This window comes from Rutidosis leptorrhynchoides, chromosome 8, assembly GCF_046630445.1.
Source record: "Rutidosis leptorrhynchoides isolate AG116_Rl617_1_P2 chromosome 8, CSIRO_AGI_Rlap_v1, whole genome shotgun sequence".
Classification (NCBI taxonomy): Eukaryota; Viridiplantae; Streptophyta; class Magnoliopsida; order Asterales; family Asteraceae; genus Rutidosis; species Rutidosis leptorrhynchoides.
The window spans coordinates 115,941,649-115,969,562 of record NC_092340.1 but is presented as its reverse complement, the minus strand read 5'-3'; the positions used below and the strand labels follow the sequence as shown (position 1 = coordinate 115,969,562).

The window sequence follows — 27,914 nt, the reverse complement described above, 5'->3', positions numbered from 1 at the left end:
TGGCCCGCCAATCTATAAAAACAGTGAATGAAATTGAAGCGCCGACACCTACGGCCGAGGACCAACCGGGTAACAACAAAAGAAAATGGGAAGCCTCTCCATCGAGCAACTACAACAACAACTTCACCAAGAAGTCCTTCACCTCCGACGGCAAGAAAGGGTATGCCGGAAACCTGCCCTACTGTAACGAATGTCGCAAACATCATTTGGGTGAATGTGGCAAACCATTTTGCATCAGGTGTCAAAGAAGTGGCCATGTGGCCCATATTTGTAAAAGTACCATTACCGTCGCTCAAAAGACGCCCAATGCGCCAAGGGCGGTTGTTTGTTTCGAATGTGGCCAACCGGGTCATTATAGGAATGCGTGCCCAAAGAAGAAAGCCAACCCCAACGCCCGCCGTTGAACTTTCAACATCGACACCTAGGATGCCCGAGACGACGATGGACTAGTCACGGGTACGTTTCTTCACAACAACCCGCATATTTCATACTTATTCGATTCGGTTATCGTTAGACGTTTTATAACCAAGACTTTGACTCGTACTCCTTGCACTCCACCACTCCCCCTAGATATTGCTTAGGCCATTCAAGTGACCCACGAAAAACTATTGTGTGCCACCAAATTTATATCGGAGGATGTACGTTAAACTTATTGGGTGAATAATTTGAATTTTGACTTAACACCTATAGAGTTGAGGAGCTCAAAACCTATTCGTTAAGAAGAAATGTTTCCCTATCGTCTTGTATAGATTATTGTGAACTAAATAATTTCCGGTTAAGAACCGATATTCTTTTTCCCCGTATCAATGACCTCTTGATCAAGTACGAGGATCTCGTGTGTATACCAAATCGATCTCCATCCTTGTTATCATCAATTGAGGGTTGAGGGAGACGATGTCTCCTAAACCATTTTCTGAACTCGCTACGATAGTTGTAAATCTCTCTTAGTACCGTTCAATTAATCTAAGGCTCCGTCTGTATTCATAAACCTCCGGAGCCGCGTGTGCAAACTTATTTAGACAAATCGTTACCGTACTTATAATTGATGTTCTAAACCTATTCAAGCGAAGAAGAAAACGAACAATGTCTCCGACTTACGCTCGAACACTTGAGAAAAGAGCAACTCTATACCGAATTCTCCAAGTGAGAATTTTGGTTAAACGAAGTTCAATTTTTAGACCATGTTGTTAGTGGTCAAAGTATCTCAATACATCTCGCAATCGGAACCACACGTAATCGGGAAACCCTCACGACTCAGACTTGTATTCGTAAAATCTTAGATCTCGCCGGTTATCACTGAAGATTCATTTCCGACTTTTCTCGTGTTGCACGACCTTTAAACTCGTTAACTCACTGAGGGAAAAATTTAAACCTCTCCGTGTCTGAACTTTGAACATGATCTTTCACACAAACCTTACTAGCTAAATTCGTTTAGCACACTGGAACTCAAATATGGAAATATTTCTACTTGAACGCCCGAAAGACATACTCTCTCGACTCGAAATCAAGGGAACTGAAATTCGTTAATTTGCTCGATAAATTTGAATACTTAATCATGGACCCGATCAACCTTCTCATCAACACGTGCCACGTTACATAGCCCTGTTATTTCACCATTTTCCGCCTGATATTACTGGAACTTAAGATAACACCCAATCCAAGGATGCTTCACTCTTCTTTGACTTATCATACAACTACGTGTACTATCTCGTTATCCCACCAAGCCTCAACATTCGACCACTAAGTGCACGACATGGTTACCTCAAGGTGTGAACTCATCCTATTCTAAGTTCTCATTTTACTCCTGTCTTATTGCTCGCATTTCCGTGTAAGGAAACTTTTTATAAAACTTCTCAATGGAGAGAGAAACTCTTCACATTATATTAGTATTCGCCACAATGGTGAATAGTCCTAACAACCACTTTCGGGAACCGATGGATCTTCCGCGGTGCGGACCTCTTGAGAAACGAAACCTGTTCAAACGTGTATTAAAGAAAATTCTAGCTCGGCACGGCGTACCATCTCCATTAAAATTTCAGATCGGGATACTCGTCTCACTTCTAAATTCGGGATGCCTTACAAGGAACTGTAGGGACACGTTTAAACATGAATGCCGTGTATCATCCACAATCAACGGACCAAACAAACGTACGTTTCACATCTTGGAAAGACATGTTACAAACTTGTATTGTTGCCTTTAGTTGTCTCCTCTCACACAGCAGTTACCATTCGTGTATTAACGCCACACTTCCGAAACCCTATATGACCGCAAATGTCATACCCCTATTCGTTGGATCAAAGCATGTGGCAAGCAAACCACCGAATCCGAACTCATTCAAGAAATAACAGTTGAGATCGTCCAAGTCTGAGAAGGACTCAAGATGACCCGTAGTCGCCAAAAGGACTATACCGATATTCGACGTAAACCTCTCGAATCCCAAGTCAGTAACCGTGTAATATTGAGACCTCGCACCTTGGAAAGGTGAAATCCGTTTCGGGAATCAGGGAAATTTAAACCGCGAAATATTAATCCTTTTGAAACCTTGGGGCGTATTGGAACCGCTCCTACCGTTTAGAACTTCCGACTCAATTAAATTTCCGTTTACTCTACGTTCCATGCAACAAACTTAGAGACGTGTCCTACGGAACAGGAACGTGCTACTCTCCTAGATAAACTTACTATTGATGGCAAACTCCCCTTCATGGGAAACTGGTTGAAATTTTGGATCGTAAAACCAAGTCTTAATACAAACTGAAATCTCGACTGTCAAAATTTGTGGGAATGCCCAAGGATGTATCTTCACTTATTCATAGCATTGGCAACGTAAGGTCTCGAGTAAGAAGCAACGACTATTGCTTCCAACTAAATTTCGGGACGAAATTTCTTTTAAGGTGTGGGTAATGTAACATCCCGCATTTTTCCGTTAAATTATTTTAACGCCCGTCTTTTTATTGTAATATTATCCTCAGTATCTCGATTCATAGCCTCCATTAGCTAACCTTCTTAAAATATTTTCGTTATTGGATTTTAACATCTCTCGTACTCTCGTGTAATTCAAAATAATTCGTTTGGTTAATTCACGCACCCGCACCCGAACTAGAGGGACTAAACTTGCAAAGAGGCCAAAGATTTGACTAGGTCAACTAGTCAAACCTTCAACCTCCTCCTCTCATTTTCTCTCTTTCTCTCTTTTCATACTTCCATTTTCCTCTCAAGAACTCAACCAAGATTCATCATCTAATTTCGGATTTGGAGGCTAACATCAAAACAAATTACATATTTGGAATCCTCTCTTCATCCTCTTCGACTTGATACCAATTTCATCTCATTTGGGTAACTTTCTAAAATTACTAGATTTTGTGTTCTTGATGTTTTTGAATTATAAAAGTGTTAATTAGTGTCTATGGCTCGTGTATAACATGAATATATGTTTTGTTTGTTCGATTTGTTGTTTTGAGTAACTAGTTTGAACACTTGAAAATGGGTTTGCTTAATCTTTGATTTTGGAAGATTAAATGTTGTTAAATCGTTAAAGTTCATGTTTTAATTGTGTTACTAGTATCACTAGCTTTATTTTGATGTGTAGGTTGATTTGTAAAACTTCAAAAACATGATTAATGATTTTGTGATTCTTGATTAGGGTTTGATCGTTCTTGAGATGAACTTTTTGATGCTTGAATACCATGAAATGTTAATTGTTAGTGTTTAGTTGTAATGCATGTTTCATTACCTTCAAAACGGCATATCATATGTGTGAATTGGATTCCTGAAACTTAAAATGCATTTTGTGAACTTGAAACTTGAAAATGGACTTTAAATGATCACATGACGAGAAATCGATCATTGGAAATGATGTTTTTGTTTGATGAAACATGTTTAGTTATGTTCTTTGTCAAAAGAGCTTTCCAACGATATAAGGTGCGAGTTCTAAATGTTTACGGTTTGCATTTTGTGCTAAAACGAATTTTGGATCAAGACTTGAACATTTGAAACTGGCCAGGTACCAGCTCCCGTGTATTGTCGCGGCGCGACAATTGTGGGCCGCGGCGCGGCATAAGCCGTGTCCAGGCTCTGACCTCCATGTCCAAAATACGAAAAATGTTTGGCATACTACGGACCTCCGATTCACATGAAACTTGTTCTAACATGCTCATATATGATTAAAAACCTCAGAAAAATAGTTCGGGACCCGACCCGAACATGTTGACTTTTTCGTTGACTTTGACCCGACCAAGTTGACTTTTAATCAAACTTAACCAAATATTTGTGCAATCGTTCTAACATGTTTTTATACTTGTACCTTGCATGAAACATGACAATTTGATTCAAATGCTATTATGATCGAGTCTTAACGAGCCATAGGACTAATTGAACATCTTTGACCTATCGTGTTTACCGTTATTGATACAACCTATTGTTTAGGTCAAGACTAGCATTGTTCTTTGCACACGTTTACTTGTTGAAGTACTTTACTACTCGTGCACTCAAGGTGAGATCATAGTCCCACTTTTACTCTTTTTGAACTTACATTTGGGATGAGAAAAAATAAACATTTCTTTACTAAGTGAACACAAGTACAGGAAAACAAACATTCTACATACGAGTTTAGAACAAAATCCTCAATTCGATTATCATTAGTTACACTTGCCGGGTGTAAGCGAGAACTTATGTTGTATGGATCCATATGGGTTTGACAAACCCTCATTTAAACGGTTCGCTACCGTTTACGAATGAAATATATTTTCGAGAAACAGTGTATGTTCTAGCACTAAGTGATGGGGTTCTATGGAAGGAATGTTAAGCATTGATAATTGGGTGCTCGTGAAACAAACTTTTGGAATGTATTACTATTATTTCATTGATGCAAATCTTGTGGTTCACTTGTACTTACTTACTTAAACCTATGATTTCACCAACATTTTCGTTGACAGATTTCTATGTTTTTCTCAGGTCTTTGAACGCTATGTGAAACATGCTTCCGCTCATTATTTTGATACTTGCATTGGATGTCGAGTATACATGCATTTCATGGAGCGTCTTTTGACTTTCTTTAAAACTGTGTCGCATAGGTTTCACATGTAACTATAACTTTGTAACGTAACTTTTGGATGAACAATTCTTGTAAACTTTGAAACAATCTTTATTTTTGAAAGGAATGCGACATATATTTGGTAAAATGTCACGTTAAAGACCTATGACCACGCAACGGGACCTAAGTAGTCGACGCCGTCAATTGACGATTTGTCGGGGTCGCTACAAGTTGTTAATCCAAAGTTTATTGCTGGTACTAACCGAAAAGGACCCAAGAAACTTTGGGTACCTAAACTCTAGGAAATTTACATTTACAGGGTTTCGACGTCTATGTTTGGTATATCAATTCCGGTTGTTCTCGACACATGACGGGCGATAAATCCTTGCTTGTCAACTTCATTGACAAATTCCTAGGAACGGTTACATTCGGAAACGATGAGATTGCAGCAATAACGGGTTACGGAGATTTTGTGCAAAATGGCATAACAATCAAACGGGTTTCATATGTTGAGGGTTTGGGGTGCAGTTTATTTAGTGTGAGCCAATTCTGCGATGGAGATCTCAAAGTTTTGTTTGAACGTCAACAATGCTCGGTGCAATCCACCGAAGGGAATGATCTTCTTGTTGGTAAACGTTATGCTTCACTATATACTATTGACCTCAATGATGCACCATCACATGCAACCATGTGTTTGGCCACTCGTTCTACCAAAGAAAATTCATGGTTATGGCATCATCGGATGTCACACCTGAATTACAAGGGTATCAATCGACTAGTCTCTAAAGATTTAGTTGATGGTATTCCAACCTTTCAATATGATAAGCATCATGTGTGTCCATCATGTGCGATGGGTAAGCTGAAACGGACCAATCATCCGCTTAAGCAAAATCCCAGTACTTCATCGTCTTTGCAATTATTGCATATGGACTTATGTGGACCCATGCGTATTTCTAGCCTCGGTGGCAAGAAACATGTGCTTGTCATTGTTGATGACTATACCCGATTTACATGGATTTTTCTTTTGCGAACTAAGTCAGAAACCCCCGCCATTATCATTGAGTTCATTAAAAAGATTCAACGCTCTTTTAACAAACATGTTAAGAGCATCAGAACTGATAATGGGACGAAATTTAAGAATGACCCGCTTGATAGTTATTTGAAAGACCAAGGCATTGAACATCAGTTCTCTGCTGCTCGGACCCCCCAACAAAATGGAGTAGTCGCCCGAATGTCAAATATTTGTATTGTGGGGGGAGGCCATTTCAACTGCATGCTATACCCAAAATAGTTGTATTGTAAACAAACATTTTGATAAAACTCCATATGAGTTATTATATGGTAGACGCCCGAATGTCAAATATTTCCGTGTTTTTGGTTGTATATGCTATGTGATTAACGATTTTGACAGCCTCGGAAAGTTTGATCCTCATGGCGATCAGGCCATATTTCTTGGTTATTCCTCGAACAAAGTTGCTTATCGTGTTTATCATAAGCGGACAAAGATGATTAAAGAGAGCATTAATGTCAAGTTCGATGAATTTTCGGGAATGGCTTTTGAACAACTCAGTTCAAAACCCGATCCTAACCTGGCTACTATTTCTTCCGCGTAAAACTCAATTTTCTCGAAGAAGGGTGTTCCTACGGTTACATCAGAGGAACTAGATATCTTGTTTGATAGTCTTTATACTCCTAAATGGGATTCAAATGTTCAAGCCGTACCGGTTACACCATCACAGTCAACTACTGTGGAGACTCTTCAAAGTCTTTTTGATGAAGATTCAACACCAACTGATTCACCTGTTGCTTCTTCATCCTCCCTCCAACCTCCTGTTACTGATAATCTTGAACAAGATCAAGATTCATCATTTGATACAACTCCAGCTGTTTCTCCAGATACTCTATTGAATCCATTAGATAATGTTACATCAGATCAAGCAGATCAAGGCTCAACGTCAACAATGGTTGATGTTCTGATGGATACAATTGATGTTCAACCTCTTCCCCACACCCGATGGACTAAAAGTCATCCAATAGATCTTATTATTGGTGACGCATCTGCTCCAGTTTCAACTCGAAGGGCTACTCAGAATATGTGTCTATTCACAGCCTTTCTTAGTAAGATTGAACCAGCTACAGTTGCTCAAGCTTTACTAGATCCATACTGGGTAGTTTCAATGCAAGACGAGATCAATCAATTTGAATGATTGAAAGTATGGCGATTAGTTCCAAGACCAACGATTCAACGACCAATAGGGGTTAAGTGGATTTTCAAGAACAAGAAGGATTCTGATGGAATTGTGGTTCGAAATAAGGCACATCTTGTGGCCAAAGGATATTGACAACAAGAGGGCATTGATTATGACGAAACGTTTGCTCCGATTGCTAGGATTGAGGTAATTCGTCTTTTCCTTGCATTTGCTTCTCATATGAAGTTCACGGTGTTTCAAATGGATGTCAAAACTGCTTTTCTGAATGGTTATCTTCAAGAGGAAGTCTATGTTGATCAACCAGAAGGCTTTGTCAATCCCATTCATCCAAACCACGTTTACTACTTGGAGAAAGCATTATACGGTCTAAAGCAAGCACTGCGTGCATGGTACGAGACCTTAACAAAGTATTTGCTGGACAATGACTTCTCTCGTGGAACGATTGATACAACGCTATTCATCCATAAAAACCACGGTCACATTCTCTTGGTTCAAATTTACGTTGATGATATTATTTTTGGTTCCACGTCCCCGGCCTTATGCAAAGAATTTTCTTCTTGGGGTTACAAGTAAAACAATTGCCAAATGGGATTTTTATCAGTCAAACAAAGTATATCAATGATATGCTAAAATATTTTAAAATGACTGCTTTAAAACCAATGACAACCCCAATGAGGACTTTACTGGATGCTGATACTAATGGGGAACCCTTTGATTTTACGCTTTATCGAAGCATGGTTGGTTCTTTAATGTATCTGACTGCAAGTCGACCAGACATTACACTTGCCGTAATTGTCTGTGCCCGCTTTCAGTCCAACCCTAAGAAATCTCACTATAAAGCGGTTGTTAGGATTTTTCAATACCTTAAAGGTACACCTAACCTTGGGATCTGGTATCCTCATGGATCCGATTTCAATCTCACTGCTTATACTGATGCGGATCATGGTGGTTGCCATGTTGATAGAAAAAGCACATCTGGATCAATTCAAATGTTGGGGAATAGGCTAGTTGGTTGGTCATCCAAAAAGCAAAACTATGTGTCTTTATCAACAGCTGAGTCTGAGTACATTGCTGCAGCTTACTGTTGTTCACAAGTTTTGTGGATGCAAACTCAACTCTTGGACTATGGCTTTAAGATTTCTAAGACCCCGATCTATTGTGATTCACAAAGTGTTATTGCAATAACAAGCAACCCGGTTCATCATTCTAAAATTAAACACATAGATATTCGTTATCATTTCATTAAGGACCATGTAGAGAAAGGGGATGTAGAGTTATACTTTGTGCCTACTAAAGTGCAATTAGCTGACATGTTCACTAAACCTTTAGATGAACTTAGGCTAAAATTCATGATCAAAGAGATTGGCATGGTAGAGTATAGTGCTTGATATTCCTTAGATCTGTTGGGACTTATTTTTGGGATCTTGTGTTTAGGGGGAGTATATACTTTCTAGGGGGAGCAACTAAGTTTCAGTGCTTTAGATAATTTTTCTTTAAGGGACTGCCTTTAGATTAATGATAACTTCCTAGATATATTTATTCAATGGTTACGCAAGGGGGAGGTAACTCATTGATACCCTATTTCAAGGGGGAGTTAATTCATTTTCTTGGGAACATAATCAAAATGCTGATTTACTTTCTTGTATATCACATTTTGAGGGGGAGAAAAAGGGAGAAAATGAGAAAATTATTCAAAAATATTGTTTTTCAAAAGTGAATTCAAAATTTCTTTGTTTTTATCTGAAATAATTCACTATGGCTTGTATACATCTCAGTATGCAACCCGTGTCAACAATTGGTATCACTGAAGATTTGTACTTTGTATAAAATTCAAAGTTCTTTTAAGTACAAATCTTATTTTGAAAAATTCATAAAAATTGGAAAAGATAAAATCCAAAATATTATTTAAATTTTACTGAATAAATGCTATTTTTAGCATTTTACCGAGTCTGACAACCAACAGTACAAATTCGGTAAGTTCAAAGTTTTCAATAATTGTCTCAGAATTGTTTTTCATGAAAAGATTGAAATGGATTTCAAGAGGAAAAATCAATTTGTCAAGATTTGGAGTAAAATTATTAAAGTTTTGAAAAATTGGACTGTATTCGGTATATTAGGCCCATTCTGTAAAGCCCATTCGGTATTTTACCTTCGGTATCTATAAAAGGAGAGTCAAAGTCAAACATTACTCTCTTACTGTTATTAATTACCTACCGAGTCTGTTGATTATACCGAATCTGCCTAATTCTACCGAGTCCGTCATTCTGTTTCTTCAAATCCTTGGTAATTGTTCATTTTAATCAATGTTTAAGATATATAATTGTAGATCTGAGATAATTAAGTTTTTATCAACCAGAAAAGATCAAAAATAACTGGATTATGACCTTTAATTTTTGAAATCTTGTTGATTATACCGAGTCTGAGTCGATTTCAATTAATCTTTGATTAAACTCAATTGATTTGGAAAATCAACATGAAATCTTGTCTAATCTGAGTTAAATTGACTGATCTATCATTTGACCGAGCCTGATTACATGTTTAATTGCTTATTTGATGAATTCTGTATCTACCGAATGTGTTCTTATCCTGATACCGAGTTTGTTCATACAATTAACATGTTAATATGCTTGTAATTGAATGGTTAATTGATCATGGTTGTGAAATTACATGATATGTGATAGAATATGCATGTTTGAGTGACTTTCTGTTAATTGTTGAAGATACCGAATCTGGTTTTCTTTCTTGATACCGAGTCTGAAATTCGGCACCTTGAAATTTTCTGATTTTTATCTTCAAACACTTAACATGTTTATTCTATATCTTTCTGATATGAAAACTCAAGCTTATTTGATTACAGAATCTAAAGTTTTCATAAATACCGAATCTGCTTGAATTGTGCTGAAAATTGACTAAGTGTTGTTCTGATTCCTTGTGTTATATAATTGACTTTGCATGATGATTTTGTACTAAGATGAATATCATATGAATGTCATGGTTGTCAATTATTTGTTCATATTTGGAATAAATGATTTTTATATCTTAGAAAAGTCATAAAAATTATAAAATTTGAAAAATATAAAAAGGATTTCAAAGGAAATAAGAATAGAGAAATGTGCTTTATGATAACATTTTGTGGTCTTCTATTTCTTATGTATACAGCTAAATGGCGAATAATCACTTTATCAATTCTGAAACCAATATTCCCTGCAATTATTGGACTGCAATTCTAGAGAGGCATACTTTATGGCCTGCTCTGAGCTCCACAGTTAGTGTGCCAGAAATAGACTTGGATATTCTTAACAGATCAATCAGATTTGTGGAGGCCACACAACCAAATGCTACTAATCTACAGGGTGAACCAGCCAGATTTGAATTTAGGCTGAGGGGAGTACAAGGATTCAGGAGTATCACAAAAGCAGACTTCAGGAGGATATTCAGACTTCCTCTTGTACAGAATGCTCCTGCTTTTCCTGCCACAAAGCAGATGATGTCTTCAATCTTTTCTCTTGGATATGTTGGAGCAACTAATGTTCCACCTGCTAAGTTTCAAAAGAAGTATCTGCACACCAGGTGGTATGTGATATTCTCAATCATCAACAGATGCTTGTTGATGACAAGAAGTGGATCTGATAGCTTACCTGTGCCGATGCTCAAACTTTTCTACTCATTCACAAGAGTAGAGAATCCTGATTATGCAGAACTTATATGGGATTTGGTTCAGGCACAGGTTGAAAAGCCAAGAGGTGCTTATATCCCTTGCGAAAGGTTTTTCTGTATCTTTATCCATGATGCTATAAATGCTTGCAGAAATGCAAATATATTTGTACCAGGTACACATGGATTACAGATGAAAAGGTTTGGAGAGCTGAAGATGAACACCCCTATGGTGTCTGATAATCAATTCACTGCGCCAATTCCAAATTGGCTAGTGAGGCTAGCTGAACCCCAAGACGCTCTTATGCGTTCTTATTTTCAGGTTGTAGGAATACCTCTTCCGAACCCGGTACAACAAGAACAAGTTGAACCTGTCGTGGTTCCAGCCCCAGAGGTTGTAGAGGAACCTGTAGTTCAACCATCCGGGCCAACTAATCCTCCACTTAGGGTGAACCTCAAACGATCTAGGGTAGCACACCAAGCTCAGCCCATGAGGATCAGGGAACCTAGTTCAACTAGGATTGAACCAACCCTTTCCACAACACCCGAAGTAAGCAGTGACACTTCAGCAACAACATCTGAATCATCTCCTAAACATTCTCCAAAGAGAACTCGATACATGCCGGATGAGATGATTCAGACTCCGCCAACCCAACGAGTAACTAGATCTAGGACTTTGACACCCATCGTCCGCCAAACAATTACTCCAACCATTGGTGATACGGACCAAGACCTAGAGCCAATTAGGTCACCTTCACCCATCTCCGTATCACATCCAAGAATAACAGTAAGCCTACACTAAATGAAGCGCAAGCTTTGGTAGGCAAGAGATCTAAATGCACGGATGGTAAAAAGACCACTAAGCCCATCCAATCTAAAGAGGACTTAAGAATAAATCCCACAAAGCAAGATGCTTCTACATCTAAGGAAGTAAAGTCTTCCTCTGCAGTAAAGTCTGCGTTGACTCAATCGATTGAGGACACTCAATCATTGAAGTCCAGGAAGGCCGAAGGGGAGCCAAAAAATCTTGAAAAGGCACCCTGCGTATCGGCTGGAAATCCTCCTGTGCCTCAACGTACAACATGGTCTCGAGGTCCGGCTTATCTTGATGAGGAAGATCTGCTGCGTCCCATGAAAAAAAGTCAACATGACAATCCTTCGGGATATTTATCAGACTTCCAGCAGACTGTTCCCTTGGTTCATGAAAGTGATCCATTGGTTCAAACCACTTCTCTTCCGGATTCTGAATCTCAGGGTCTGGAGGAAGAGTCTTTAACTGAAAGAGATGTGCCACCTCATGGTATATCAATGATTTCAGGAGTCGGGGATAGCAATATCTCTGCGAGAACTAAACAAACGGGTAGTTCTACTACTCTGTCAGAGTCCCATGAGACCAAAGTCATGGAGGCGGATGCTTCGAAAGAAACTTCGTCGGTGACAACTCCGGTTGTTACCCAACCTCCATCAGAAGGGGATATCACAAATCTGACTAGTAGTATGTATAGCCCTACATATAAGAATAATACCGCACAATCATCCTTACCTGCCCTCACGGCTAGGGATGGCAATGGATTGGATATGGATCGGGTGAGGCCGTATCCATATCCATATCCATTTATTTTTTTTACTTTTCATCCATCCATATCCATATCCGTCGGGTGAAGCGGGTTAATGGATAATTATCCATATCCATGTAAATTTATTTTATTTTTAACAATTATAAGCGGTAGTTCACTATATACGATCAAACATAATATTTTTAATAGTTTATGCGACCGAAAGTCACATTTTACTAATCTATATAACAAATATTCAATAGATAACCTATTAAACGTGTATAGATATCGACATGTAAGTTGCTTACTTTTAGTTACATGGAATCACATTTGAACCACTAAAGTACGATAAATACATTTGATTATTTAAACAAATAAAAATATAAGAAGAAAGTTATATTTTTAGAGAAAATATAAAGAAAGATGAATATGAATATAATTAATGAAATATCACTACATAAATGATACTAATTTGAGTGATAAATTTATATATTTAGTTATTTCGGGTGAAAGCGGGTTCATCCATGGATGAAATTTTTTCATCCACATCCATATCCATATCCATTTAGATCATCCATATCCACGAATAATCGGGTGGATCGGATGGATATCCACTGGATCGGGTATCCATTGCCATCCCTACTCACGGCAACTCAAACACTTCCACCAACATCGCCTTCAACAGTTGCTGCTGCTGGTGTTCCTATTGTTACTTTTCCACCTTCACCCTCTCGTTTACCACATTTCTATGATGCTTTGGAGCAAGAGTATTTCAGTCGTATGTTTTCTAGAGTCAATCTAGATGTTCTTCGACGCACTTCGCTTCAAGCATTGTTACGTGCTCGTGTTCGATATCCACTTAATTCCTGCTCTTCTCCGTTGAGTCCTCACCGTGATGATGAACATGACGATTCTGATCCTCAGAATAGCCATGAGGGGGAGATAGGAGTAGATGGAGAATATCTAACGGTAAACATTTCAACTAAGGGTGGTGGTGTGAGGTCTTCATCAGCTTCACAAGCTCAACAAGTTCAGATGGAATCAGAAATGGTTACTACACATAATGAAATTGATGATAAGGAGCCTGAGCAAGTTATAATTCCAATTGTTCAGAATGAGGCTGATAGTGGACTGGTAGATGAGGATTTGAACTTGAGTGATTTCTATCTTGAAAAGACGGATGACGATGGATTTGTCATTCTAAGCAAGTTATCATCAGTATCTTCAATTCCGGAAGATATAGAGATTGTAGATGAAGAGAATCCTGAACCAGTCATAGAAAGTGATGATGAAATGGATTCTTCTGATGACGATGAAGACAATCTTTATGTTAATCCAAATGAAGATGAGATCTTTGATCATATTGAAGATGATGATGTTCCTAATGATGATGCAACAAATCCTACTGATCATTCATCAAATTCTACACCCTCATCGAGTTCAAATCCAACAAATGCTAATGAAAGTTCAACTTCTGGTACATCTACATCAAGTGAAATAGTGGATTCCAGATTCAAATACAACCATGGAATATTCTTTAAGAATCAGGAGCAAAGATTATTGTTGGGAGTAGAACAAGATTTTATAACATTACGAAACACATTCATCGAGGAAAATGCTTACAAGATCTTCCGCATCAATGAATTACCAAGGAGTAAAAGGTTTACTTATATAGGTTCACGATTGCTTCCAGCAAGTGGAAGGAATTGGTATGAGTTTATGTGGAGGAAACATATCAACAAAGATGAAGATGATCTGTGGCTTCAAAGAAAATATCGTATTTCAGAAGTGTTGAATATTACTCGAGTCGGAGTAGAGATAAGCGAAAAGAAAGACGTCATCAGTCAGGTCCACGTTATCAGAGAAGATGAGAAAGAGTACAAGTTCACTGAAACAGATTTTCATAATCTAGATATGCTTGACATCATTCACATCTACAACTACCTCAGTATCATCACCATACGACCTTTTGCTAAGGCTCAAGCTTTGGAAGCTGTGAAAAGATACATGATGGAGACAATTGAACTGATGAGACGTGAAGATTTTCAATAGGTCTCGAAGCAAAAAGGAAAAAGATTCGAATTACGTGTCCGAATCAATTTACAGAGGGACTGAAGGATATGAGGATGTTTCAAATGCAATTCGAAGCCGAAGGGTTTGTTTTTGTAAATTCTCAAAAAGAAAAGGTGTTCATTCGTACTGAAGAGCTGAACAAATATTCAGATGGAACACTTAAGGCTGCACTGAAGTATCTTAAGATTCATCAAAGCAAGTTCCATGACATTGATATGATAATGGGTCTTGGAGAATTCATAAAGCATATAAGAGATCGTCTGAAACTCCGAGTTCGTACAAGACAGTTTGAGATACTTCGTGGACAGAGAAAGAGAAGATATTTCAAAGAAATGGATGAATATCCATTACATGAGGGAGATCCAAGAAAAGCGTGGGGTGTCTGGAAACCTTCTAAGCAAATTTTGGAAAATCAAGTAGAAGTTTCAAAACCAGATGGCACACGATGGAAACTAACGTTTGGACCTCTCAAGATTACAAAATAGGATTATGTTGTAAAGTTCACTCGGTATTCAATTTGGACCCTGGACTCGGTATTTGGTTTCAAGGCTTACTGGATATATTGTGTGTTACCTTAAAGCCCAATAAAAGCCCAATTACAGAATCTGTTAGACTTTACCAGAATCTGGCCCAACAAGTGAAAGAATCTGATAGATATTCGTAATCAGTCCCTGACAAATTTGAGACTTTTCCGAGATAAGTCCCATACCGAATCTTAGGACTTTTTGACACTTTCATCCCCTGTCAGTTTATCAGAACTTACAAGAGTGGTCCATTACCGAATCTGGACTAACGAGAACTTAACCAAAATTACCGAAACGTTCAAAAACAAAATTTAATTCACCGGAATCATATTTTGAGGGGGATAAAAGGCGATAATACTTGATATTATTCAACAATTAGTCATAATGATGCATGTTACACAAGATTTTCGTCCGAAACCGGATTTCATTGTGAGATTTAATCATCGAGACAAGAGATGTTCTTGTTGTTACAACACTCCCAAAAAATGTGCTTTTATCAGATTTGTGGAAGATACAAAAGCTACACAACTTGATTCGATTGCTTTGTTAATGACTCCACGTGAACCATCGTCTGTTGAAGAGACTGCACATTATGAATATGGTTGTTCATGCCACAACAGAAGTCAACCTTCCAATTGTATCTTTATACAATACAAACTTCATCAACAACTTCAAATAGAACTTCAACAGATGAAAGAACAAGAAGTTCAAACAACATCTTCAGAGATTTCCAAGTTGCAAGCTCAAATCAAAGAACTGGAATCTCTCGTTGCATACAGTAAATCAGAATCTGAAAAGCTTCAAAAGAAAGTGATTACTCTTCAAAGTTCACAGGTTGTTGAAAAACTAATACTTTCTAAGGAACGTGAGCTTGATTCGAAGATCATCACTCAACTTCGCAATGATCTTTATCATGCTCGGATTCAAAATCAAACATTAACTCGTGACTTTGAGGAACGCTTTTCCGAGTTACAAAAGGAGTTAGATGTTAAATCAACACCAATTTCGAAACCCAAAATGGTGTCACTAAGAGTTAATACTGATCCAATATCAGTAGTGGATAAATCAACGACTACGATTCCAGATTCTCCTCAAATGGTTGAGAAGAAGGTCATCAAGATGAAATCCACTCCTCCTACAATTTCTAAACCCAAGACAACATTTTCCTCAAGCAAAAAGATTTATTCCGGTTATGAAACCAACGTGAATCGTTCGTTTCTGAAAACCTCATACGGGGAGAATGGAAAGATTACGGGTTATCGTGATCAATATGGTTGGTTTCCACACAAAACAAGAAGTCATCCATAGGTCGAGAAAAACCCCTCGCACCAAAGTTGACCTAGTTTCTAAAACTTCAAAGATTCAGTTTCCGAAACAAGTGTCAATCAAAGCTAGCACCACACCCATTTTCGCAACAACAACAACCAAATACTCTTTTAAAGAGTTACTCAAGCTTAAGCCAAGATCCGTGAGTATGGCTAAAACTTCATTCCCTTCAATTCCACCGGAACTATTCTCAAAAGCTAAACCAAATGTCCCGAAAAAGTGGAGTGAAGAATCTATAGATGCAATTGATAATACCTACTAGTGGTATTTCAAACGACGATGATTTAACTTCACTACAGTTTCCATATACTTCAGTATGGGACCCAGTCTTCAAAGAGATGTTAAACATCATACCTTGACTGACGTAACTTTACAAGGGGGAGAAAGTGTTCTTACTTCCAGGGGGAGCACCGGTTATTCTTTCCAGGGGGAGTGAACACACGCTTACCACGATTCCTGACTCTGATACTTTGATTAAGTTTCCGCATTAGTCAAGGGGGAGCTATGCATGAAGATTCAACGCCTATTATCTTTGCGTAGGCTCTGATACCCTTTCTCTCTCAGATCAAAATATGCTTAAGGGTTAATCACATTTTGAGGGGGAGATATAAGGGAAAGTACGAGATCTCCAGCAAATTGCAAAATCAAAGAAGATTCTCAAGAAGTCCGTTGAAGCTTCAAGAATTCAAGAAATTCAAGTTCATCAATAACGGCTACATACATGAATCGAAGACTAGATTTATAGTTTTAGATTTTTTGTATGTAATTTGTAAGGTTGCTAACACAATCAATGCAAGGGGGGAGATTGTTAGAACCCCAGGAATTGCATAGATTATGTGCTAAGCCTTGTAAAGGTGGGATATAGATGAGGGCTATATATATCCCACAAGGCAACCTTAGATGTGAGCCATTCACACACATAGCCAAAGATTTGTAAAGGTGTTCAAGGAAGTTGTGGAATAGAATTCTAGTTCTCTCTCTACAATCTTCCTACCTTCACACACATTCATACGATATTCATCCTAACACACCCCAACAAACGTTCAGTCAAAGGGATTTTGACGGGGTGTTACATATGTATTCGAAAATTTCTAGGAATCATTATTCGTGCCTTGTGAAGTTCACAAGAATTCCACGAGCACCAACATCATTCACCGAGGAAATATCAATAAAAATGAATAATGAAGTATCAATTCATAATTTCATTTACGTTGAAGAAATAATCTGCGAAGATTACGAAATTTCTAAGTTTTAGAGTTTATTCATTTCAAATTCCAGCCAAAAATCAAATGAGTTTAATTTAATATTAACTCATTAACTATGTATTACATCTGAAGAAAATATGCATATATTTTTATAAAGACTGTAATGAAAATTCTCTTGTACAAAATATTATTTGTGAAACTTTTAACGGTAGGTAATACCCGAGAGATATATGAATTCACAATTAATATGTTACATTCTTTGATTCTGATTCGGCAAATCATCAACTATACTCACTACTTTCACAACAATATACATTCTTTCATAAAAATATGAAACAATCATTTTCATCCAAATTCGATTACATATTCTGATTTTGATAGATCAGAATCCAAGTCAAGATTTAAACAGGAGACATCGTTCTTAAATCCCTACATCTTTCAAAGCTATACTTTGATTTCAAAACTGTGATAGGACATCACTTCTATTCATAAAACCCAGAAAAATATTCGTATCATTCAAAATTCTAGAACATCATAGGTATATGGACGATTACTATCTGCATTCAAACCCTTCATGATTCTTGAAAACACCTCAATTAAGAAACAATCGATAGGGTGATCCAACCACACGTTACCTACAAAAAGAAAGTCATACATCTGGAAAACTCCAGGAACCTAAGTAGAAGTTTAACACGTATCTGGGTCAGATCTTTTGACATTTATTACCAAAAATAACTTTTTAATCTCTTTTCAAAGTAGCCAGTTTTGTTACAGCTCCAGCAAGTCAACTTTGACTTTTCAGTCAGACTAGCATTATTATAACCTCGATATATACGTTGCCCTTTCGCCATCGTTACCGGGGATCCTTTTATATTTCACCACATTATCAGCAGATGTACCAGCAACTTTGACTTTAGTATCTCTGAAAAATATCTATATTATTTATGAAACCCCTTCATGTGCTCATCTACATCCTGTAACAATAATTTCCATACCAACTACCGGGAATCATCAATCATCAATCTCGAATCTCGCAGCGTTTTCACCTCAACAATTATATATATACATATAACGTGTCACTCCTGGAAATTTTGACCTTCAATTCTGAAATTCTGAATAGCACCCAGTCTACGAATCAATACCCTGAATTTTAAAAAAGCCGAATGAAACAGTAAAAACTGTAGACAACCGTAACAGTCAAAAGTTTGATGATAAAGAATAGTGTGTTGGCAAAGCTCAGAAGAAGAGAATGTTTGGAACTGGAAAACGGATTGAGCAAACCATGAAGGAGGCTGTGGACAAATCACAAAGACTAAATCTGCCTTCAAAGAATCCAAATGATTCAGTATCTACTGAAGTCTTTAGCGAATACCTTACTCCTTACTCTAAACCCTTGCGGACAATATTCTTCATCATCCTCTGATCTTAGATATTCTAAGATCTCATCATATCTTTCATTATAAATATCCTTGATATTTCTAAAGATATTTTCATAACCATTCTTATCTTAAATCATTTATCTCCTCGCGTTATCTAGATCAGATCATAAAGGAAACTGTTTTAGTTTCTAAACATCTGAAACCTCTGAGTGTAAAGTATGAATGTTTTTGAAGTAATGTTGGGAACTGAAGCATAAGTTAGTATAATATAATGACACTTGATCAACGTGATTATATTACAGTAAGTCATGCTGAGTTTCTAATGAAACATGATGATTCACAGACCATAACGTCATCATGTGCCATGTTACACGACTCTTACATTCTACCTAATCTCCAAACATATTAAGAACATATCTTCTTGATAATTCTATTTTTTCGGATTTTCTGGTAATTTGACAAATCAAGATCGTGCCATTACAATTTCCTTCTTAGAACATTAACAATATTCATTTCGAAATCCATACCCACGAATTCTTGACAATTACTTACTGTACTTAAGGTCGAGAAGAGAAGATAAAAACATGAAGCTTCGAAGTATAAAGAGGAGTATAAATCACAGCAAATTTGTGAGAGTATTAACTGTGAATGCTAATGATTATAGAAAGACAGAAGCAGAGACATCGAAATATAAGGGAAGATATAAAACCCAACAATAACCCAGAAATTACAAACCTTATATATCGATGCATATAGCAATATAAAGACACGGGAGGACTAAAAACACTATAAAACCATGAGTATAGTAGAAGTAAATAGATTCTTCTGGCGGCAGATGAAAAAGAAGAATAACATATATGAAAGTTAGGAGTATATCAAGAATCAGAACTGGATGGAGCATATTGACGAATGCTTTAAAGTATGAGTTGAGGGAAAAAGAATAGAAGGGTGGTGTAACGTCCTCCAGATAGGGTCTGGAAGAAACGTCACTAATATCAAATAAACCAACATATTATAATATACAAGAACAATACTACATGATAAAATCAAACTTTATTGAGAGTACGCAGCGGAAAATGAATTGTCGTTACAAGAATTGAAATTACAATAAAGTAAATGTTTAAAATGCAAGAATAGTAAATACGATATCTCTTGTTCCTAAGTCCAAGTAGCATCACAAAAGTAGTAAGTAAGTAAGTAAGCTTGAATCAATCAGCACCTGAGACAAACATGCTAAAGTGTCAACTAAAAAGGTTGAGTGAAATCATAGGTTTAACAAAAGTAGTTATCGTTGTTTTTAGACCACAAGATTTAGTTTATAAAGTTGATCTCGCAGATCAAAAAGTTATGCCAATGCGTGATATTTAGACTAAACGTTCAAGTTTGCCCCAAAGAAAAGTTGTAGTTTATACTTGTCGGTTTAATTTCATTATTAAGTAATACAATGACTTAGTCAAATGTATCGGGGACGTTACTCCCGATAGGCCTACCCCCAATAATTAAGCATGCATTCAACGAGCAATTAAAAATATCACTGTAGGGACTTAGTGGGACATAGCCGGTTATAGCATAGTTTAGTAGTATGGTACTTGTGTCTAAGTTATAAAATGTAAAAACAGCATGTGTCTCACCCCAATAAAAGTAAGTAAGTTTGCTAGCAATAAAGAGTGGGGCTATGAATTCACCTTAGTAAGTAGAGAGAGAGAGAGTTATTCCTCGAAATAGAAAGTTGGATGAGTGAGCAGAAAAGTCAACCTATTGACATTTAAGAGTAGTAAGTGTTTTTGCCCAAGTTTAAGTAGATGTTTAAGTATGATAGTGTTGTAAGTATAGTTCGTTTTACTAAGTTTCCTTTCCTAGTAAGTTTCTATTTTTAGAAAGTTTCCACTTTTAGTAGATTTCTTATCTTAGTAAGTTTCTATAACTAGAAAGTTTCTACTTTAAGAGTGTTTTCCATTTTAGGATACTTGCCGTATTAGATAAGCTTCCAATCACCCCTTTCCCTTCGAATGGCCATTTCAGGTCTAGGGGCTTGAGCTATAGGATCCTTTAAATTGAAAATCCAAACCCTTCCACCTAGAGTTTCGTAGAAACCATTCGTCAAGAAAGTTCGAAGATCTATACATCTCTAATACATATCCCAAAATATTTTTATGTGTTATAATATAAGTAGTAGGTTATAGGTGTTAGTAATAGTAATAGTGTATACATGTTAATTAATAGTATAAGTAGTATTAGAGTTTCATTAATTAGGGTTAGTTAATTAAAGTAGTATTTTAATGATTAGGGTTTTGATGATCTAAATAATATGAATGTTAAGATCATGCACGAATATGATTATGAATATAAACATGAATTGAAAGAAAGATTTAAAAGTTTTAAGATTTTGGATCATACCTTGTTAATGATGATGAAGATTAACAAGAAACAAGAAGAAAACTTGGTGATGCAGATCAAATAACCCAAATAATGAAGAACACGCTTGAAAATCTTGATGAACACGAAGAACAAGCTTGAAGATCCGAATACCACAAGAGAGGGAGAGGGAGAGATTGTTTTTGAGAGAGGATTTTGGTGTGATTTGTGAATGAGAAACTAGGAGTCTAGAGGTGTTTATATAGTGCAAATATTATAGTGTTAGTCAACATAAGGATGTTCTAATTAATAATTTTATTTTATTTTAAAATTTTTAGTCAACAATAAGTGGTACTAGTTTATATATATATATATATATATATATATATATATATATATATATATATATATATATATATATATATATATATATATATATATATATATATATATATATTATTTTATTTTTTTAGTCAACATAAGGATGTAATTGTTTAAGATTCTTTAGTCTCATTATTATTATTATTATTATTATTATTATTATTATTATTATTATTATTATTATTATTATTATTTTTTTTTTTTTTTTTTTTTTTTTTTTTTTTTTACATTTACTACATGATAAGTATTATTTTCTTTTTACTAATTGATGACTTGTATATATGTTTTTTTTTAGTTCCCAATTGTTTTATTATTTATATAAATGTCACTTTTTATTTATTACTTATAGGTTATTTTTTATAATATTACATAAATGCATAAATTTTAATTAGCAGTGAGTGTCGACTAACAGTTTATTATTTTCATCTTTTATTAACTTGTCAATTGTTGCAAAAAGTTAATTAATATGTTTTATAACTCTTAACACTTAACAATTGTTGATTAATGTTTAATCATTAAGTTTTAATTATATTATTTGGCCATTTAATATTGTAAAAATATAGAATGGAAAAAATGAGGGTCGTTATAGGTGGGTTGTGGAAATAAAGAAACGAAGGGAGGGGATTTATAGTGAAATATCCGACAGAGCAATCGAAATAGATTATTGCATTTAACCAAAGAAGATCCTAATTTCCTTAATTATCGAAAAACCAAATCTTATTACGAAGATTTTCTCTAAATCCCTTAAACTCCGAAAATCAACCCTATCTACGTCAAAAGATATGACGAAACTTTATTTTTCTCATTTCACTCTTTTACGATAGCTTCGCTCGTACTCTTCACATAATCGAGTTGTTTTTTCCATATTACTCAATGATGATAAAACTCTAATTTCCAGCTCATATGAGTCATGAAAATGTACTTATTGTCAGCCATAACCATCCCAATCAAATTTCAGGACGAAATTTCTTTAACGGGTAGGTACTGTGACGACCCGGAAATTTTCGACCAAATTTAAACTTTATCTTTAAATGATTTAATGTTTTCGACACGATAAGAAAAGTCTGTAATGTGAAAAAATCAAAAAATTTTGAACTGTGTTCATATAATCAATTACCCTTTTATTCCTACGATTCACGAACATCATAATTTGTATTAATTATATATATGTATATATATATATATATATATATATATATATATATATATATATATATATATATATATATATATATATATATATATATATATATATTTAATTTGAAAATATGATAATTAAATATCTCATTAAGTATATTAACAAAGTATTATATATATATTTTCATACTACTAATTTAAAGAGTTTTCGAACAATATATATGTTATTATTTAAACGACGTAATTAACTTATGTTAAAATGTATTTACATAAAATGTATTATGAGTATAAATACAATCTTAAAAGTATTAAATACACTTAATAATATACAAAAACATATAAAGGATAGTTATACTCGTATTTCCGTTCATTTTTCTCAAGAATCCTACTCGTATTCATACAGTATATATACACGTATTATACGAAGCTTCTAGAAGTATTTACTATTGATATATACTAATAAAAATCTGTATTAGTAGAGTATTATGTCATGCATGACGTAATCAATCTTATTATGTCATGCATGACATCATCAAATTAACTTATCTAGATATTAGTCAAAAAAAGACAACATAAAGTATTTACTATTCGTATATACCAATAGTAATTTGCATGATTGATGTATTATGTCATGCATGACATCATCAATCTTATTATGTCATGCATGACCTCATGGTATTTAACTTATCCTAGATATTTGTCATAAAATAACAAAATACAACTAGTATATAAAGACCTTACATGGTATTTTTTTTACACACATTTACATCCATTCTACTTTCAATTCTCTTCCAAGTATTCTCTTATTATTTCTCTATAAAAACACTCTCTAATATCCTCTCTTCAAGTTCTAATAAGAATTCATTATCTACAACAAAAACTAGTTACAAAAATAATCCATAAACACCATAGAAGTAGTAATCAAGAACACCTCCTTTGATTTAAGTTTTGCTTCCAAGTTTGGTTATCTTTAAGCACCCTTTCAAGGAGTCTTTCAAGCTCTAGAAATCCTCCTCATATTCAGCTACTTCCCTTTCTTAAATCAAGGTATTAGCCTTACTAAAACTCTTGTTCAATTTATATAATTATAGCTATCTATATAAGAGTTTATAAACTAGAACATAGTTTAGTTAATTCTAAACTTGTTCGCAAACAAAGTTAATCCTTATAACTTGACTTTTAAAAACAACTTAACACATGTTTTATATCTATATGATATGCTAACTTAATGAGTTAAAACTTGGAAACATAAAGAACACCGTAAAATCGGACATACGCCGTCGTAGTAAAACCGGGGGCTGTTTTGGGTTGGATAATTAAAAACTATCATAATCTTTGATTTAAAAGTCGTTATTCTAGAAAAATGATATTTCATATAAACATGATAAAATATCCAAAAATCATGGTTAAACACAAAGTAGAAGTATGTCTTTCAAAATGGTCATCAAGATGTCGTACTTTCGACGAAAATGACTACCTCTTTTAAAATAGGCATGTAACCTATAAATCTGACTATAAACTATCACTTTTTCAGTTTAGTTTTACAAATTTCAGTTCGTTACGAAACCATAGCAATTTGATTCACTCAAAACGGATTTATAATGAAGAAATTATGAGCAAAACAATATTGGTTAAAAATGGCTAAAATGACTACGTGATGATTTTACAAAAATCTATACTAACCATATCTTAGCTAACTTTTCTTATATTATACATGTATTCTAACATGTCATGGTTACACAATACATTGGATAAATCAAAAGACACCACATACACAATACGTGTAACTACAATAGCGGTATTGTAAGTCATGATTGAGTCTTATACAATACGTGTATACTATGTCTTGATTATTTCAAGGTGATGTATCGATCTATATATTTACTACTAACTGTGGACTACTAACGATGGACTGCTAACTTAACAACTTAAAACATGTGATTGAAAATATAAACTTAAACAATCACACGTGATTGAAAGTATGAACTTAAACAATCACATGTGATTAAAGATATGATATGAACTTGCTATATTAATTTTGTTCACATGTATTATTACCTGAATTGTTATTATTGTTATAGGTTCGTAAATCCAAGGACGAGGGCCATATTTTTAATAAGTTGAAAATTTATTATTAATATACTTTTACTACCGTGAGTATATAGTTCCATTTTTAAACTCTACAAATATTTTGGGATGAGAATACATGCATCTTTTGTTTTTCGAAATAGACACAAGTACTTAAATATATATTCTATGTTGAGTTATACCTTTGTATATATCCCTAATAGTCTGGTAACTATTTGTTACATGTGGTTAACATGTAAGCGCGGATCCTATTGATAGATCTATTGGGTTTGACAACCCCACTCGGGCTAGTTAGCACTAGTTCATAACGGGTGTTTAGTACTTTGTTTTACTACACTTGGTACGGTGTAGAGATAACTTTGAAAAGGGAATATGCACAGAAAATATCTGTTAAGTATAGTTACTGGGAGCTCAACAACATATAGAATATCTTTGCTGAAACGTTTATAACATGAAATCTTGTGGTCTATTATTATAGCTTATGCTGGCTTTAAAACCTATATCTCACCAACCTCTGTGTTGACTGTTTAAGCATGTTTATTCTCAGGTCCTTAAGAAAGTCTTCTGCTGTTGCATTATCTGAGCAAGCTGTGCATGGAGTCTCATGCTTTTTTTTAAATGAAGTGTTGCATTCAATAAAACCTTTGTCATGTATTATATTCAACTATTATGTCAAGTGTGTAGTCTTTGGAAACTAATGTAATATGGGGGATTATTCCTTAAATAATCGCCCATTTGTTTAAAACATGCATTATGTATAATAATGGTGTGCTTTTTATGAAACGAATGCAATATTTTCTAAAACGTATCATATAGAGGTCAAATACCTCACTATGGGACCAATTAATAACGTACCTCGTTTATAGTATTATGGGCGGGTCGTTTCACCTTTGCTGTTTAGAAGCCTTTTCATGCTCATGCTCCCCCTCAGATTATTTTCTCTTTTTGGACTTCTTTTTAGACTTCTTCTCCCCCTTTTTGTCATCAGCAGGGGTAGAAGGGTGATTAGGGGAAACATGTGCATCAAGGTCACTATCTGACTCAGGAACTGAAAATGCAAAGTTGTTCCAGTCAGCATCAGCAGGAGAAAGCTGGGCACCAGGATCTACACCATATTGTCGGAGACACAGCTTTGAAGATCTAACTTCATTTCTTGCAACACCCATGACCATTTGATTAATAGTGGCCCTAACATCTGCTTGTAGGGCAGCCATTTGTTGCATAGTCTCCACCAATTGAAGATAAGCAGAGACAGGAACCATATTAGCCATTTGCTGTTCCTGCGAATCCAACCTCTCTGTTAATACCCGATTCTCTTCATTAAGAAAAAGATTCCTTCAATTAGAAGCATCAAGATCAGTTTGAAGACGAGCAATATGATCAGCATATTCATTATGAGAGATGATTTGCCTTTTGAGATCCTCATCTTCTTCAAATTGTTTGACAATAGCTTCCACCGCTAGATCAGCAAAAGCACATACTTGTTTGAGCTGGTTTTCAATGGTAGAAGTGGTAACCTCCCCAGCTCTGCGTATGGCTTCAGTCATTCTATCAACAATAGCAGAGTGAATGGTGCTTTGTAGATCTGGTGTAACCTCGGCTAACGTCTTATAGACAGCCAGAGTGGAGATGGCAGCCACCTCATCAGCATTAAAACTGCTGGTTGAGAGGCGATCACTAGCAGCTAACATAGAAGTACCTCCGTGGGGTGGTGGAGGTGGAAAGTCAGAATCTGACTCGTCACCTTGATCACCATCATTTTTACCTTCACCAGAAGGTTTAGAACCACTGGTATTCTTGTCAGCATCATTATCAGCATCATCAGTTAGATCCACTGGTTTGTCTTTGGAACCAGTCACATTATCATGAGTGACTGGTCCGCCCTTACCAGTTCCTTTATCAGCATCACCATCAGATGAAGAAGATGATGAGGAAGAAGCTGATGAATCAGAAGGTACTGGCGAATCAGGGACATTTTTCATAACACATTTACCAGTAGCAGGATCTATGATGAACTTGAGAGGCCTCCATGTACCAGTCCATGGAGAAGTAGCTGAAGCCATACCAAAGTAGTGATAGTATGGCTGCTCATTAACTTGTTGTAGCATGGCCAACCTCTCATATATCTCTTCTCTTGCTGGTCGATCCAGCTGAGATAATAGCTCAGTCAGCTCCTCTTCTGATAATTTGCTGGCTGAGACTATAGCACTTTGGGGATCAATAGTCAGCTGATCCACCAGCAAGGCAACTCTGGGAGTGATGGATGCTCCCCTTAGATGAAGTTAGGTACAACTTCATCAGGATCTGGTACCTAGCACACATATGGTTTCTTCTCAGCAGAAGTAGTAGTCTGAGAAGAATCAGTGGTGGCAGTAGCAGAGGTACCAGCATCCATAGTGGGTTCCGTAGAACCAGTGACATGTGCAGAATATGCAGTATGTGCTGCGAGAAGCTCATCAGTAAGCACCACATCATCTTGGTCACTACCTGTGATAACCTCTTCAATAGAAGCAGTTGGAGAAGTAACAGTGGTAGTGCCAGAAATATCAACATCAAGAACCTCCTTAACAATATTACCAATGACCTTTTCAAGTGCAGGAGGAGGTTCCATTATCTTCTCCTCAACCACTACAGAATCAATGGTTGAAGCAGCAATACCAGAGACAGTAGGAGGAGTAGCAGAAATATCAGCAGTAGCTAACTCCTCATTATCAGTAAGAACAGTGGAACCAGCAACCACATTATCTCTAGTAGGGCCAGCAGCAGTAGAAGCAACAACACTAGTATCAGTACCACCAGTAGACAAATCAGTAGCACCAACACCAGTAGCAGAAACAGATAGCTCATCAGTAGAAACAATAACATCCTTTTCTTGCTCCCCCTCTGCCTATTCATCTACCCTGCTAAGAACTGAAACAAAAGAACATTTTATGTTAGCAAATGTCGAACCAAATAAATTTGACTCAACAATTGCATCTGTTGTTGGTCTCTGGGGA

The 27,914-nt window shown here is 35.9% G+C and overlaps 1 long non-coding RNA gene across 1 annotated transcript; it reads left to right on the top strand.

Moving 5' to 3' along the window:
• The first annotated feature begins 33 nt into the window (after positions 1 to 33).
• Positions 34 to 5,157, top strand: LOC139862473 (uncharacterized). Its single transcript, XR_011764194.1, has 3 exons — positions 34 to 3,334; positions 4,424 to 4,490; positions 4,952 to 5,157. It is a non-coding gene; the product is annotated as an uncharacterized lncRNA (long non-coding RNA).
• The last annotated feature ends 22,757 nt before the right edge of the window (positions 5,158 to 27,914 follow it).